We start from the raw sequence: 18,977 nt of genomic DNA, 5'->3' as shown, positions 1-18,977 counted from the left end.
TGAGGTTATCAGAGTGTGAGTTAGAATACCTGCCCCTTTGCCATGAAAGGGGTATTTATATTGAGCCCCCAGCGCTGGGCCAAGGCTCCTAATGGGCTGGATTAGCTAGGCCCAAGGAGGAGCTGCCAGGGGACGCGTAAGAAGCGTTAAGACCTAGACCAAGGTCTGCCCCCTAGTCCAACTGCCCCTATCCCTAAGGAGACAATATAGGGGAGTTGGGTGACGTGGTGAGTGAGATGCCGTTATGGCTCTGCCCGACACAACTTAGGTGTCCGCGGCGTGGGTTGACGATGAGTGGATGGAGATCGTATGGGGAGGACCCGCTCGTTGTCCGACACGTATTTAAGGGGCCGGGGAGACGTTCTTCGGGCGGACGGTCGTTCACCTGACGTGTCCTCGTGGTCGTTTGGACATGGTCGTTTGGACGTGGGCTTGGCGAGCATTGGGCCGTGCTGTGCCTAGTGTCATGGCCCAGTCCAGAACAAAAATTAAAATATGAAACTAGATTTTTCAAGAATTTTTTTAGCATGGGTCTCATATTTTTGTGACTTCCAATAAAATATTTATGAATTTTTGAAAATAAAAGGAATTAACTAAAATTAAAAGAAAATAAGGAAAATAGAAAAAATCCAGCGCCATCAGATCATTTCATTAATTGACGTGGCAAGGCATCAAGGGCTCAAAGGCGCGGATACATGATACACTTGAGTTAAGCGCGTAACACATTGCATTAAAACAGGTAATCACAATGGATGGCCACGATTATAACGTTTAGGCACGATCCAATGGCTGGGGCTCAAACATGTGGGGATGGTGGTGGAAACCACCATCTTCTCCGGTGATCTAACCATTTCCGGCCACCACGCGCAGGAAAATGAATTGTAATGAAAAAAAAAAAGGACATCAAAATGAAGTTGAGGTGATGTACATCACCACTGTAACCATGGATCATCCTCACCATTCCTATTTAGAGATAAATGTGAGCTTGAAAATCATGGTGTGTCAACTGAAATGGCACGATTTGAACAATTAAGACCACCACTGGCCTGCCTCAAGTATGAGGACTTTAGAAAACCTCATAAACCAAAGAAAATCACATTGTATTGCAAGATCTAGATCAAGAAAGTTTGAGGTTCTATCTCTGAAATGAAGCTTCAAATGCCACGAATTCTCCAAGATCTTGATCTGCTTTTGCCCTGGAAGTGTGATGGTGATGATAGGTTAAGGAATTGAGCTTTGAAAATCAACTAATGATGTTGAATTTCAAGCTTGAAAGAGAAAGAGAAAACTGAAAATTCCTTTAGTGAAGGTTGGGATTTCAATTCAGCAGCAATTCAAATCTCCACTTTGTTCCCAAATGGAGGAGATTGGACACTTATTTATAGTTGAAATGGATTGGCAAGCATGGTTCCCTCGTGTGCATGGGATTTGAATTCTCCTTGCATGGGCATGTACAGGCGCATGTAAGGCCCAATGATGGGTGCAAATCCTTGTTGAGCTCAACTGGAAATGAATTGGTCGTGCATAATGAACTACACAAGCTTGCACATCAAGTTATATCATGAAATGCCAAAATGGTCATAAAAAGAAAGCTCTTCGAAACTCCCACATGGAAAGTCTAAAAAATTAATGTGAGTAATGGTTGGAAAGCTCTTGAAATAAGGAACAAAAGTCATGTTGGGCATAAATTCATTTGGCATTTGCAGATTAATGAAAACTGGCTGTGAAAGTTTGGTCACAAAACATGATTAAGTTCCCCTTTGAAAATTTTCACCAAAAGCAAGCATCTTCAATCCCCTATGTTTTATGATGCAAGCTTAAAATGAAAAAACCTCCAACATCAAAGTTGTAAAATCTTTTCAGTATGATAAATTTAGACTTAAATTTTGCATCATTTGGAGTTTTCATGAGAAAGTTATTGGCACTTGAAGTTGGGCACTTTTCAAATTCAATGACTTAGGTCCAAAGCGACCTATAATGTTTTGTATTATCACATGTATTTATTTTAGGATCATGAAATTTTGTCCAACATAATATTTTAATTAGACATCTTAATATTTCCAATGCATTTGGTCCCACCTCAAAATCATAAAAATTAAGGAAGTTAGGTCCTTGGGAAGTTGACCCAAAATTAGGGTTTCAGTCAAAATGACCTATAATGTTTTGAAATGAATTATGACCTTACAAGTTTCAAATGTATTTTTGATGAACATTAAAGTTGTTCATATGGTTCTTAAGAACATTTTTTCTCTTGGGGTCATCTTCATTTGACAAACACATCAAAAGTTGTATCTCAATGATCTTCAGTTTAGTCAAATGACTTGACTGGTCAACTTCTCAAGGCCAAACTTCAAATCTTGATGAATGAATGATTAAGGGGCCTCACATAGGCTCATATATGCATAAAATAATTAATTAAAGAACTTCCCTTGATTAAATTTGATCATAGGTTGAGGTTGCTTCATGAGCAAGGCACAATTGAAGCACAATGAAATTAGGGTTTCCTTGGGAAACAATCCTCAAGCCCTTTGGGTTATCTTGATAAAATTGGAAAATTGAGATACTTGGGAGACATATATGATGATTAATAGCTTTGTGTACCATTGTCATGCTTTTTCTCATCTTCATCTAGCCACTTCATTGAGCTTAGGAGCCTCCTAGGAGCATTGGAGCACATGATCACTTGAGCTTTAAAACAAAAAGAGTTAGTGACATATTTTTGTGCTTTTTGTTAGTAATCAAAATAAGAAAAGCAATAATATATAATACAAGCATGCTTGGTGGTTTCAAAACACTCACACAAGTCCCAACCATAGGGTTAAGGAGCCAAACATGCTATGATCCTTGAGGCAATGCATTGAGCAATGATATGATGTCATGAGGGATCTTAGGGTCAAAATTAGGGTCTTACAAAATCCCATATCATCAGTTGGTTTTTCAAATGTATTGAAAGTCGTGACATTATTTGTAAGAAGATATTCCCAACTGGTTGGACCTGTGACATGAGATAACATAGTCGCAAGTAAAACTTATCTCCCTCCGAAGGTGATACCGTATAGATTCTCCCGATAACTTTTCTTGTTAACTGCCTGCGATGTCATTCCTTGTCTTCTGTTCCAACAATAATGCTCTGGAATCTCTTTATATAGATAATTTCTTGTTTGTGGATCTCGTAGATTCAATGCAAATAATTATGTGAGCATTATTTTGGAGTTGCGTTCATTATTTAACACATCTGCAATTTGTTGATGATCATAAAAGCGCACTTGATAGCGGTTCGACAAGTGGATCTGCAATCTTTCAACCGAAGGATATAATTAGTAAAGAGTGAATCGAAATATTTTCCATAATGCCTTAGGAGCACACATCCATCTTGCATCAACATATTGCTGAACTTCATCCATGCATGATCCTTTATGAACATCCATAGTCACACGATCAGGGCCCTTATATACATATTTGTATAGATACTTGATACTTTTAATGCTACTGCAAATCACTACATTGATGTGACAATCATACTTTAATAGTAACCAAGGGTTATAAGGAACCACCCATCTATTATCGACAGACCTATCTCTACCTAACGATATAGATTCATTAAACCTTCTCTTATACTCAGGATATAAGTCAGTGCCTTGACGTGTTTCATCCAAGAATTATTTAGGATACCTTTTTTTTACAATGTCCATCTTTCATACATGGAGACTTTCGGTTGATTATGCCGCAAGGTCCGTGGATCATATGTTTTACAACAGCTTCATGTAAATGTGGCTCACATTCTAATTTAGGCATTTCTACTTTTACCATACTATCATACTCTTCTGGGTCACGCAACTTGTCGTTACTTTCTAAGACCAACAACATATGAACATGCGGCAGTCCTCGTTTTTGAAATTCAGTGACATACATGTGGCTTCTAACCTTTCCCAAGACTCCTTTATTAATAACATCATCCTTTAATTACTCGAATTCGAACAAAATATTCTTGTTAGAAAATCTGGACGATCTTGCGGTGTTTGAAAAGGAAAAGGTTCTGATGTTATCTCACTCCAAAAAGGATCGTATGTCATTGTTAGAAAATATATGGTTTACTGCCATTAAGAACAATAGTCATGCCATATTCATAACGTTGTGTCATGTCTCGACGACCGCTAATAAACGATGATGGCAATATTGTTCTTTTTCAAATATTTTCTATGGTGATTCATGAAATGCATTAGTATTAGAATACATGAATGATTATCATTAGAAGTACAACTAATTATTAATCTAAAACTGTACACTTATGCTACATTAATTTGTACCTGCATTAGTTTCTCCAACATGCAAAACATCCTGTAAACATTGGTACACTTCAGCACATATATCACTTTGGTGCTCTTTAATCCACCTTAATCTCCCTTATTCAATTTTGACATAATTATCTCTAACATATTGTTGCAATAGTCGACCCGCATTTAATAATATTGATTGATCATTTGGGCGAATCTATAGTTGATTGAAAAAAATGTCGGTGTTAAATGTAAAGTTTTTAAAAAAATGCTTAGTTAAGTATACTATCTACTAAAATTAATCTAAATTTACCTAAAGCATGTAACTGTAATATGATCGACATGACATTCTTCGTCCATTACAATTTGTTATGTTGACGTCCCAAATGGAAACAATATAGGATATTACAAAGGATCATAACGTCCCTTTGTCTCTTGAACTTTCTTGAGATTTCCATCATCATGAATGACATTAATATCTCCTCCATATTCCCTAGAATTTGTATCACATCAAAAAATAATTGCCGCAACTTATTCTGCAGTTAGAAGATTGTATTAATGATGATTAGTTGGACACTCCTTAAGTATGAGGCTACATTCACTGATATTTAGAAGTAGTGACAGTTTCTTGAACCTAATTACAAAAGGATTAAACTAGTGGATCATATTCTGTAATTTGTGAACTACATTTTGGTGCAACTGTGGATTTTTCTGCATTCTATTATGTAGCTCATTATAGGTGTCATATATGTATAATTGTAAGAAACGCGGTCTGACACCCTCATTTGGATAGAAATCTCCTATGTTATGGTAAAAAGCACCTTGAACACGAAATGTATATATACCACAACTAGATGCAAGAATATTCTCATCAACGTGAACACCAATTGAAGTGAATGAGAGCACATGGTTATAACTTCGAATATGTTGCGTAAAATGTTTTCCTTCTACTGAATCATCCAAAAATAATTGTCGCAAATCTATAGGAGCATTAACTCGTGAAAATGATACAGTTCCACTAGTACAACATGCGTCACGTGATTCATGATGAAACAATCTTGCATTGCAATGTCTACAGGTAATTGGATTAGGCAACCAGGATTTTGTCATCATCATGTTATTTTTAAAATTTCGAGCAATATTATGCTTTGCTCGAAAAGCATGTTCTGATTCTACAAGCAGGAGTTTGGCATTGATTACTAAATATCATCTAAAATACAAATAAAAAATGTACGCAAGATGCCTCAATTAGAATATTTTAATATTACATAATTTTTAATTTTATGTCACTTGAGTAAAAGCTACATTTATTTGACACAAAATGTTTATGAACATATCTTGAGGACGACATGATGATGCACCATTTTATTTGGCATCCATGTTAATATATGATATTACTGCATCCTAAAAAGTTTCATCAACATCCATATTATCTAATACAAAAATAATAATTAATATATATATATATATATTATATATATATATATATATATATATATATATATATATATATATATTATATATATATATATATATATATATATATATATATATTATATATATATATATATACACACATGTGCAAAAATTTCTGTCCGCACACTTAGAATAATATCTCTTATACCTGTATCGGATTGACTTATCTTGATTCGTTTATTAGGTGATGTGCAATTATGATTTGCAGGTTTAAATACATAAAATGAGATATGACAAATAAACAAAATTATACAATATATTATATAATGTCTATATTGATCATCACCAACCAAGTGCAACATCATTAACATGTGTAATTCTACTTGGGTTGACTTCACTGTCATGAGTTCCTTGAAAGTATGATTTTGAAAAAGTCATATTTGTAAAATTTTGAAATGGAACTCTCGACTGACTGTTTATATTGCGAGATGTTTGAGCTTATTTCTCTTACTCTTTACGCCTCCTATAATTTTCACATCGTCTCGACAAATGGTTTTCTCTCTTCTAGCTTCTCATATTTTATCTCATGTTCCTTTCATTTTTTGTCATTCTTGTCTTTTGTTTTTAACTTGATATTTGACGGATATTATTTTCCTTTTTGTTAATGTAACTTCCAAACACGTATGTAATTTATAAGCAACATAATTTCATTATTTATATTGAAAAATAGTAGTAAATATAGATTTGCTTTAAAATAAATATATATTTTTTTAAAAGTTACTCCAAGAATGATATTTGTAAAACATATGATAAAAATATAAATCTAAACTAAAAAATGAAAAATACGAAGAAGAAAGTATGCAAAATAAATTAAAAATGGATAATTAATAAAAAGAAATATGTTGAAAAAATAAATAAAAATATTTTGTATTAACTAAGCATTGAAATGTAAAATGGTGTGAGAAATTGAGTCAGTGTAACTTAATTATATAAAACACTAAGTTAATTTTAGTTATAGATAAATCGTAGATATAAATTAACAAAAAAAATATATAGTGAGAAAAGATAGTGTTTTGATAAAAAAAAATGTTTGTTTTGATCATATGTCACATATGAATATTTAACATCTTTTTTCATATCTCACTCTCTTGCTATCTCTATACCCCTTTTTAACATGTTATCTCATTCTTTTATTCTTTGTAATTTTTCATAATGCCTTATCTATAAACTATTGTAATAATTAATCAAAATATAAACATTAAAAAAATTAACTATTTATCATCTATGTTCAACCGTAAATCCTAAAGATATCAGTTTTATTTTTTTAACTATTATAACTAATTATTTCGGAAATACTACTTGAATATATTCTCTTACAAATAAAAACAACAAGTAACTACATAAATATAAATACTATAAAATAGTAGTAATGATAATAATTTAATAAGTCAACATATTTTTAAAATAAAATAAAAAGTTGTATAAAATACACATACACAATAAATAGATACTAACTACAAAATATAATTAATTTTTCAACTTAATTGATCATAGGTATTAACTATTTGATCATGGTAAAATAATTGTCATTCTGGTATGCAACCTGCTCATTTTCAGTTGCAAGTAATAAAAATCAATTGAGCAATAAAGAACCATAGCATATCAAAGAAAGCATCATGGCAATTTTCTAAAATAGTAAATTCTATTAATGTAACAAATAACGTACAAATGTGATGCAAGATTCTTTTCATACATTGTTCAAATTATAAGAAGAATTGAAATATGTACAAAGTATTGAAATAGAATCTATAATGCCGTAAAAACATCAAAGAATGATGTAAAGAGAAAAACAAAATGTATGTACCTGTAATCTTCAAGTCGAAGATATCAAAATAACGCAAACTGAAAACTATACCGAATCATGTGCATAAATAATGGATCGAAAACCGACATATCATCAGAATATTATTTGGCATAAATTTTGTTCTGCATTCACTGCCAACTGGGAACTATTCTAAATCCTCTATAGAAACAATTGATCAAAAATCGATATATCATCAAAAGATGATTTGACCTCAAAAAAATAAAAATTTCTTCAATGAGTGCCTCTAATATCAAATAAAAACTATTTTCTGCCATGCAATTCAATTAAATTTAATCCACATCCCATACATCAACGTAAAAGGTTAGTTTCCATATCATACTTTGATGTGAAAGTGAAAAATATATATCATATGAACATGACATACAATGAAAAATATATATAGTAGAAATATAAATATCTCTCTCTCATCTAATCATACATATACTTATGCTGTGATAAAGAATGAGTTAATAGTGCAAGTCTGCTATTAGAGGAGCAGAATTCCTCCTAAGGAAATATAGAAAGGGAATTGGAATGTATTAATTTTTCAGTACTGCAAATGGAGCTCAAAGCTCACTTAAATACAAAGGCAAAATAACAGAAAGATTCCCCAAATCTATCACATGGGAAAATCTAACAAACTAGCAATGACTCAGCAATCTTCTAGATCTTTTCTTCACTAGCTGTCAAAATAGTCACATAATCTTCCAACCTTCTAGGAATTTTGATTATTCTTTTTGTCCTTGGGCCTTGCTCTTCATTGTTTTCCACTTCCCTTATTGGGCCAATGTCATCTCTAATGGGCTTGCCCATATCAATACTCCCCCCAACAAAATCAACCTTGTCCTCAAGGTTGTAGTCACGACGCAGCTCTTCCCAATTTTCCCATGATGTATCATCAGGCGACAGTCCCTGCCACTGTACCAGAGCGAAACGCGTGGAAATTCCCTCTATGAGTCTTGTCTGAAATTCCAGTACAGCCAAAGGAGTAACCACAGGGTGATTGTTAATTGAGTCATGGGGAATTTGATCAATAACAGTCGGAGGTACTCCCTCATGAAGCTTCAAAAGAGAAGAATGGAATACATTGTGAATGCGAGAATGACTGGGCAGCTCCAGTTTGTAAGCCACAGGACCAACTTTGGCTAAGACCAAATAAGGACCATAATACCGTTTAGAAAGCTTGTGGTATTTGTTTCCAGATAACGAAACTTGCCGGTAAGGTTGTAGCTTAACGTACACCCAAGATCCCACCGCAAATTGGACCTCCCGACGGTGTTTATTCGCGTTTCGCGTCATTTGTAATTGCGCCTTACTCAAATTCTTACGCAGTAAGTGAAGAATTTCGTCACGGGATTGCAACACAAAATCACAAGCATCAATCGACGATGAACCTGCAATGTAAGACGGGATCGATGGTGGCAATTTTCCAAACATCACTTGGAAGGGGGATAGACCCGATGCAGTGTGCACAGAAGTGTTATAATGATATTCAGCCCAAGGAAGTAAAGCGACCCACTGAGATGGTTTAGCATGAACAAAAGCTCGCAAATATTGTTCCACGGTACGATTCATAACCTCTGTCTGACCGTCGGTTTGAGGGTGATACGCAGAACTCATCCTCAACAAGGTACCACTGAATGTAAAAAGATCCTTCCAAAAGTGACTGATAAAAATCGGGTCACGATCGGAAATAATACTCTTTGGAAGGCCATGATGTTTACAGACAATGGAAACAAATAACTCTGCTACCTTGTATGCAGTGAACCCAGTAGCTAGCGCTCCTAGATGAATTGCCTTAGAAAATCTATCAACTACCACCATGATCACAGTGAATCCCTTAGAGGGAGGCAACCCCGTTATGAAATCCATGGAGATGTCTTCCTAAATGTGTTGAGGAAGTGGAATAGGCTGTAATAGTCCACCTGGTTTCTGGGTTGAGTATTTTGTTTGCTGACAAACAACACATTGCCGAATGAACTCCTGCGTTTCACGCTTCATATTGTCCCAAAAAAAATTCTCAGAAAGGCGCTTCATCGTCCTGGAAAGCCCAGCATGACCGCCAATTAATGTCTCATGATATTCCCGTAACAACAAGCTTTTGAAGCGAGAATTAGGACTAATCCAGATTCTTCCTTGGCGAAGTAGCAAGCCATCGACAACCCGGAAATTAGGATGGGCGGAAGGATCCTGCAGAACCTGTTCCTTTAACTGCAAGAATAGGGTGTCAGTGGATAAATCTTGCTTTAATTCTTCCAAGAATAAGACACGAGGGACCGTCAAGTGGAGGAGGCTGGGAGTTATTGGGTCACTGACACGGGAGAGAGCATCTGCTGCAATGTTGGTGGAGCCTGGTTTGTATTGGATATCATAATGGTAACCCAGTAATTTGGACAGATAGCGTTGCTGCTCCGGTGTTTGGATGACTTGAGTTAAAAGTTCCCGCAAACTTTTGTGATCCGTTTGAATGATAAAAAAATGGCCCAAAAGATATTGACGCCAACGCTTTACAGCACTAGTGATGGCATGGAGTTCACGAATGTATGTCGAAGCCTTAGTCATTCGAGGACAAAAAACTCTGCTGAAGAAGGCCAAAGGGTGTTCTGATTGTAAAAGGACAGCACCCATTGCAAAACCGGAAGCATCCGTTTGAAGGACAAAAGGAGAGGTAAAATCCGGGAGAGCAAGAACCGGAGCAGAAACCATCGCTTGCTTGAGTTGATTAAAGGATAATAAAGCTTCCTCACTCCATTTAAAGGAATCCTTTTTCAACAGTCGGGTTAGTGGTAAAGCAATGGAAGCATACCCGCGAATGAACTTCCGATAATAACCAGACAATCCCAAAAATCCCCTCAAAGCTTTTAAGGTTTTAGGTACAGGCCACTCAAGAATAGCTCTAATTTTCTCAGGATCGGGAGCCACGGTGCCATTCATTACAATGCGACCTAAATATGCGATGGTAGTTTGCCCAAACGAGCACTTAGAAGCTTTCAGGAAGAATCGATGCTCAGAAAGGAGAGAAAAAACCTGTTCTAGATGAATCTGATGTTGCTCCATTGTTTCACTGAACACAAGAATATCGTCGAAAAATACAATAACAGTCTTACGAAGCAGTGGCCGGAAAATGTCATTCATGGTTGCTTGAAAGGTTGCTGGTGCGTTGCAAAGGCCGAACGACATGACTTTGTACTCATAATGGCCATCATGGGTTCGAAATGCCGTCTTGGGACTGTCATGAGGCTGGAGGCGGATTTGATGAAATCCTGAAGTGAGGTCCAACTTGGAAAAAACTCTCGCGGATCCAAGTTCATCCAAAAGCTCGTCAACAGTGGGTAACGGAAAACGATCCTTCACTGTAATTGCATTTAAGGCGCGATAATCCACACACATGCGCCAAGTGCCGTCTTTTTTCTTGAGGAGGAGCACCGGAGAGGAAAAAGGGTTGTTGCTAGGTTGAATCCACCCATTTTCAAGCAGTTTACGAATTTGAGACTCTATTTCTTGTTTCTGCGCATGCGGATAACGATACGGCCGCATGTTGACTGGAACATCATTATGATTGAGAGGAATTTGATGATCAGTAAAACGGGATGGTGGCAGGGACGTGGGTTCATCAAATAATGGAGCGTAGCGGTGAAGGAGGTCCATGAAAATGGGGCCAAGGTTTTCAGATGTTGATATGGAAGAAGAGTCGTCGGAATCAAGAATATGCAGAGAAAAAATCTGTGCCGTAGGCTCATGTTGGACCAATTTCTTCAATTGATGGTAAGAAATATTATTGTAAGATGGCCCTGTTTCACCTTGTAAAACAATCTCTTTGGCACCATACTGAAATTTCATAGTAAGAGATTGATAGTCCATTAAAACTGGACCTAACGTTTTGAGCCATGGGGTACCCAATACAATATCTGGTCCACTGAGGTTTAATGTATACAAGTCTACAACAAAACTATGACCTTGTATTTCGATTTGCACCTCCTTACAAACCTGAGCACTGGTCAATTCATCCCCATTGCCAACCATAACTCTTAAAGTTGGTGATGAACTGTGTTGCAATCCCAGAGTACGTGCCACCTGAGTTTGAATGAAGTTGAGGGTACTTCCTCCATCTACTAATACATGGACCGAATGTTGGGCCACACCTCCCAGAACCTTGATTGTTTGAGCCGTCTGGGTGCCTGACATAGCATGAAAACTCAATTGGGCCAACTGGGCCGCATCAGGTGGGTCGAACAAAGCCATAATTTGGTCTGGGGATCCGAAATTGGACTGGCCAGATCCCTCCGTCTCACTTTCATCTTCTTCAGCAATCAAAAGAAGGAAACGAGCTTTGCATTTGTGATGACGGGAAAAGCGTTCGTCGCAGTTGAAGCACAATCCCTTTTCTCTTCGTTCGGCCAATTCAGAAGCTGATAATTGACGGTAGCGAGTTTTGGGAACGGGTGTGGGTAACAGGGGAGGCATGACGGTCTTTGGTGGAGGAGAATCGGAAACAGATTTCGCCGGGAAAGGGGAAATCGTGCGGGTAGTGGAAGGTGCTTGCCACGAAGACGAAGGTCGTGTCTTTGTCAAACGCAAGAGATCCTGGAACTTTTCTTCTTGTAACCTAGCAAGACTTGTAGCTTGCGATAGGGATGACGGTTGTTGAGCCAACACCTCACGACGGATCTCAGATTTCAACCCCGATATGAAACAACTGAGGAGATCGTGGAGTGACAGACCCACAATTCGATTGGCAAGAGATTCAAACTCGCTGAGGTAACTAGCAACATAATCAGTTTGTTGAAGCTTAAACAGCTTACCTCGTGGGTCGTCGTATGCTGTAGGCGCAAAACGGAGTTCCAAAGCGTGCAGAAACTGTGCCCACGAAGTGATATACCCATTGTTGAACATCCATTGGTACCACGCTAACGCTGGTCCGTCCAAATAAAAGGAAGCAACGGTGATGCGTTCGTGCTCCGGTGTGTGGTGGTAAGTGAAAAACTGAGTGATCTTAAAGATCCATCCATGAGGATCCACGCCTTGGAAACGAGGAACGTCGAGCTTCAGAATATGACGAGGAGTGTGATCCGAATCATTGTCGTGACGGAGGTTGATGGGTTCTGGTGTCGTGGAGCGGCGTTCCAAGGACTCAACACGGTTAGTAACTTCATCCATGCGAAGATTGAAATGATCTTGGAAACGAGTAAGCACCTGAGCCAATTCATCGAGCTTCTCGCTGGTGGAACGAGTGACGACGTTGGCCATATTTGGATTTGACGGGAGAGGTTCGGTGATGAGAGCACCATTGATAAAGAATGAGTTAATAGTGCAAGTCTGCTATTAGAGGAGCAGAATTCCTCCTAAGGAAATATAGAAAAGGAATTGGAATGTATTAATTTTTCAGTACTGCAAATGGAGCTCAAAGCTCACTTAAATACAAAGGCAAAATAACAGAAAGATTCCCCAAATCTATCACATGGGAAAATCTAACAAACTAGCAATGACTCAGCAATCTTCTAGATCTTTTCTTCACTAGCTGTCAAAATAGTCACATAATCTTCCAACCTTCTAGGAATTTTGATTATTCTTTTTGTCCTTGGGCCTTGCTCTTCATTGTTTTCCACTTCCCTTATTGGGCCAATGTCATCTCTAATGGGCTTGCCCGTATCATGCTGTCAAAAAAGCAAGACTCTCCAAATTTTTCATACATAAACAATAAACATAACTGTGATATTGAAGAACATCTACAATGATGAAGAGAGGGAAACGATGGAGATAAAAGTCTACATATACTCCTCAATGATGGCATTTGAATCAAAAAATTGAATGAAACAAAACATATTATAGTTTTTTTTCTTCATTCTGTTGTAAAATAACCGTCTGAAATAGATGCTCAATTTGAATCGGAAAATTGAAAGAAACGTAAAAAAACTACTTCGTCTTCTGTGAAAACAAAAATTGAAGAAAATATAACATTCAAAAGAAAGTAAAGGTAATACAACATATTTGTTTGAAATAAAGTAACATAAGGCTTATTGAAATGCAATTGTGCCTCCATGGTCATTATATCTACCAATTTTGTTGTCTATTTGTATCCTTCATTGCTTCTGTTTCTTTTATTTATGTTTGTTTATATAATTAGATAAACTATCACAACAATTGAAGAGTAAAACATATTAAAGACTTAATAAAACATTATAATATTACTTGTAATTATTTATGAAATAAATACAAAATTAATGTGCACAATAAATGGAATTTTCATAAAGTGACATACTATATAACAATGACTAATTTTTTTATAAAGTGACATACTACATATCATAATAGACTAAATAAAATTAATTATCCACGTTATAAGTTACCAAAATATAAAAGTATATGAAAATAAAAAATGAATATAGAAGTTGATGGCAAATAAGGAATGAAAATAGGTCAGTTCAAAATTCTCTATCCCTTTTATATATAGTTATAAACATCTAATCCATCAGTCCCAAAATAAATATCACTTTAACAAAAGATTTTGTCAGTAATATGAAAATCAATTATGTGAATTAGTTAAAATAGAGTAGCAAAATTGTTTGGTTTGTCGATAGTAGGAATGTAGGATCCGATTATTAAACTTCCCTTCGAAGGATGTTTCTTCTTCTTGGCACTCCCCAAATTAAATTTGACACCCCCATACTCATATATTTTTACCATATTAGCATACAAAATATTATAATATCATTTTCAAAAAGTATTTGAATATTTTGATTTTTTTTAAATGTATAATTAGTCACTCAGTCTCTTAACTTAATTTAATATTTTATTTTAGTCCATTAATTAAAAAACATTACAAGTTAGTCATTTAACTTCACTTTTCGTTATCCTATTTGATCTCTTTATTTAATTTCTGACAAAAAAACGTTAAGTTCTGGTGACATGGCGTGACAGTAAAGTCATTGATACAAATCTTAGATAGCATATGTAGTTAAAAGCTGATACACTATTAAAACTCCGGGGATTTTATTTTCGGAGAAACCTCGTAGTTTAAACAGTGTATCAGATTTAAACTATATATAATGACTCAGATATGTATCAATGGTCATGTTGTCATGCCACATCACCATAAGTTAAAGTTTTTTTGCCAGAAAATGATGGAAATGACTAAATAAGGTAACATATGCGAAGTTAAAGGACTAACCTTTAATGTTTTTTAGTTAAATGACTAAAGTGAAATATTAAATTAAGTTAAAAGACTAAAACATGTATTATACCTTTTTAAAAAGCTATGTAAATTTCCGCACATTTCGAAGACACTACCGGATATTTTCACATTTTTAAAAAGCAAGTAAGTTTGTGTTTTTACCGCTTTTTTAGTTTTTTTTACGGATTTTTCTTGAATTTGCATCGAATGTTTAGAAATATTCGGAAGAAATGTAATGTTTTTTCCGTATTTTTTTAGAAGTGTGGTAAAAATGCATACATTTTTCTGGATTTTTTTTAAAAAATAGTAAAATTGTATAAATGTTTCCGAATTTTCCACAAGAAATCCAGTAAAAATGCAATGTTTTTTTCGCAATTTTCAAAAGATCCGGATAAAATTCATACGTTCAACCGCATTTTTTGAAAAATCTAATATATATAATATATATATATATATATTATATATATATATATAATAATATATATATATATTATATATAATATAATATATATTATATATTATATATATATATATATAATATATAATATATATATTTATGGATATTTCAAACATGCGGTAACTCCATAATTTGTTTTTTTTGTAAAATCCGATAATTATAAAAAAATTGTTTTTTCTTTTTTAAAGTGAAGACCATAGGTGCAAATGGTACGGTTACTAGTCGACAACACGATAGAGCTGCTCCTGCGAGGGCTCGAGAGAGAGGAGATGACGTTGGGGACTCGCATCTCTAGGTGGGAAGAGTGGAACCAACAGGTTCTCACATGTGGTGGTTGGCCAATCAGACTCAGTTTCATTCACCTCGTATTATCCGACGTATAGTATCTAGATCTGCTTCTGGATGGGTGAGCGGTGATGAAGATCAGCGAGGTAATGTTCAGGCACCAGTTGGGGATGATGTGCATATGATGGTATAAACTGGTGCGCTCCATCCGGCGGAGACAAAGGTACCCCATACTTTTGAGGCTGAGGCAACAACTACCGAGGTTACTCTATAAACAGTTATTGAGGCGCCAACTAATGAGGTGCCTATTATTGATGATATGGAGGTTACTCCTCCTGTTGAGACAAATGTCACTGCTCCTCATGAGACAGCTCCTGCTTCGACAGATTCGTATGTACACACAGATTAAGGGTTCCCTGGTGGGCCCAATGACTGTTCTATTCTCACCGAATATCCGAATCATGTGACATTCAAAATATGGGAGGGAGAGTTATGTATATTATATATCGATGATATGACTTTATTTATTAATGATACTTTAAAATTAATTGATGTTTTTTACTTTGTTTTTTACAGGATCGTATTTCGCTTAAGGTTCTCACTCATGGGTTGAAGCTGAAGAAGTTCTCTGATGTCGATATACCACTACAAGTAAAGGCGATAGTTGAGGAGTGTGGTCTCCTTCCAGTGGTGGATTGTTCACTTACCATGCTTGACATTCAACTATTGACAGCCTTTGTTGAGCGATGGCACAGAGAGACATCTTCCTCTCATCTTCCATTTGGTGAGATGACGACTACTTTGGATGATGTCTCGTCGCTTTTCCATATTTTGTTGGTAGGTAGTTTCTTCATCGCTCATATCATTAGTCAGGAGACTGCACATATGATGTAAGGTCCCGAATTTTTGAGTAATTATTTAATTGAATTTTAAGTGCCTTTTTTCATTTATTATATTGGTGATGAAAATTCTTTATATGATTTATTTGGTATTGTTGTTCCCAGTGAATTGGTCATTTGGATTAACTACAATTTAGCAAAACAACAACTTGGAGAAGTGTCCAAGTATTCAAGATTGATCTAGCTTGCTAAAGTTATATGAATTTGCAGAAAGGACACGTGTTAGGTGCGATTCTCCAACATGTTGGTACGACATCTAGGCTTTGTTCAACATGCGCCAAATTGTTGCATTTTGGAGTATGTTCTGTAGAAGATGTGTTAATTTTATTGTTATTGGTTTAACAATTTGATTAAGTGATTTGTTTGACAGCTGGATGAAGATTAATTCGGATTTAAATGAAGATTTAAATTTGAATCTATCATATAAGAATAAGATATATTTTGGAATAGACCAATTTGCCCTTCTGCATTGTAAGCTCTCCACGTATGCTTCTTTTTGCAATGGGCAAACCCCTACAACAGGTTTTTAATATTCTTTACTGCTATCTCTCTCTCACGGCTTCTTTTTCTCATCTTTCATTATCCCTCTCACAGATTCTTCCACTTTTATCAGTTATTCCTTTGAAATGTTATATAATAAAAAAAACATAATCAATTATTCAATTTTTCCTATAACATGCTTTTAATTTCAAATTTGTTGGTTATGAATAATGTTTCGATTTTTAAAATTGGATCAACGTAAATCCTTTTGCTCATATTTGATTTTTTAAAACCCTTTTAATCAAAGTTGTTTAATTTCTTTATTTTGCATATGGTTCTGTTTCTTTGGCGGTGTAAATCTGATATGCAGAGCTTTCCTGAAAGAGTTTTGAATCTTATCTGTGATGAATTTGGCATTATAATCTTTTTCCCCAAAATTTTGATTTTTATGTTTATGTGTAATATCTCACTTCTCTCTTCATCTTCTGCACCTCTATTCTTTCAGATCTTTTTTCTCTCTTTTATTTCTTCACCACTTCTTCTTTTTCTATCAATCTTCTTCTTCTCTTTTGCATATATATTTTGCATGTTTGATTACAGACTCCATTTTTCTTTTTCGTAGATATCAGACTTTTCATGATTTTTGGTGTTACTTTTCCGTGTTTATATGGTTTTCAGGGTTTTCGAAAAGTTTCGGTGATTTTTTCTCAACATGAAGAACACTGACAAACTAAGAACTTGCTTTGACCTTATTTCAAAAAATGTTTTGTTTTAACCCTTTCTCTTCTTTCAGTTAGGGTTCAGCTTATTCATCTTTCAGTAAGTTTTGGTTTTAATGTTGTTGGCTTTTTTGCTTATGTTGAGGGTTTGATGATGCTAACATTGTTTATATATATATTCTATGTTACTAGTTTTAATGTTGCTGGCTATTTGCAGATTGAATACAACAAATGTTTTGTTGTGAAAATGATGTCGGAATTATAAAGTATAATTGGTTTTTTGATCGATAAGAAACCTACAAGGATAGAAAAGAAGAAAACAATAAGAACACAATAAAACTGGTTATAAGCTGTTATTCTTTACTTTCTTTTTGAAACAAGATTACAAGTGTTACTGAATAGAAAATAACCTCTCTCACCCTAATTAGGATTTACATTATGCAATGATGAGAGACTATTATGTTATTTATAAGAAGACTAAAATACTAAACTAATGATCTTTTACACACATACCCATTACACAAGTTAACTTAGAGAACATGCTAACTTAAACAATTGGGCATAACAAACAGGCCCAATTTGATATGCTAACAATCCTAGCATACTTCAACTACAGCATATGAACAGACTTCGACGACATACTAAGGTACTGTTGAATTGTGGAACCAAGAAGCTACCCTTTGACCATATTAGAGTTCGATCCAATATCTCACAAATCTCCACCTTGGAACAAACTCTATAATATCAAGGGAACAAATTAGCTTTCTTCATGCAACTTTATCAACTGCATACCGTGGAAAAACTTATAACTTGGTAATGTCTTAGTGATCATATCAGCAACACTGTGATCTATCGAAACCTTCAACACTTGGACTTCTCCACGCTCGATTACCCCTCTGACGAAATCCAGCCTCACATTGGTGTGCTTGGTTCACTCATGATAGGCTGAATTCTTCGATATGTGTATAGCACTTTGACTATCACATTTAACAGTGATAACTCGACCCTGGAGTTTTAGTTCCTTAGAAAAATCTTCAAGCCACAATGCTTCTTTCACAACTTCAGTAAGGGTGATATATTTTGCTTCAGTTATTGATAAGGCAACACCCTTCTGAAGTGTTGCTTTCTAACTAATTGTTATGCCAAACATAGTGAGCACATATCCAGAAATAGATTTTCTAGAATCCATACAATCTGCATAATCAGAGTCGACATACCCTTCAATTTCTGCTTTACTCTTTTCACAACATGCTCTACCATAAATCAGGACTCTATTTAGAGACCCATTTATGTACCTTAGAATCCACTTAAATGCTTTCCAGTGATCCTTTCCATGATTCTCCATGTACCTTCTTACAAGACTACTACATATGCTATGTCGGGTCTAGTACATATCATATCATACATCAAAG

The sequence above is a fragment of the Lathyrus oleraceus genome, chromosome 3, assembly GCF_024323335.1.
Source record: "Lathyrus oleraceus cultivar Zhongwan6 chromosome 3, CAAS_Psat_ZW6_1.0, whole genome shotgun sequence".
Classification (NCBI taxonomy): Eukaryota; Viridiplantae; Streptophyta; class Magnoliopsida; order Fabales; family Fabaceae; genus Lathyrus; species Lathyrus oleraceus.
This window is presented reverse-complemented; position numbering follows the sequence as displayed.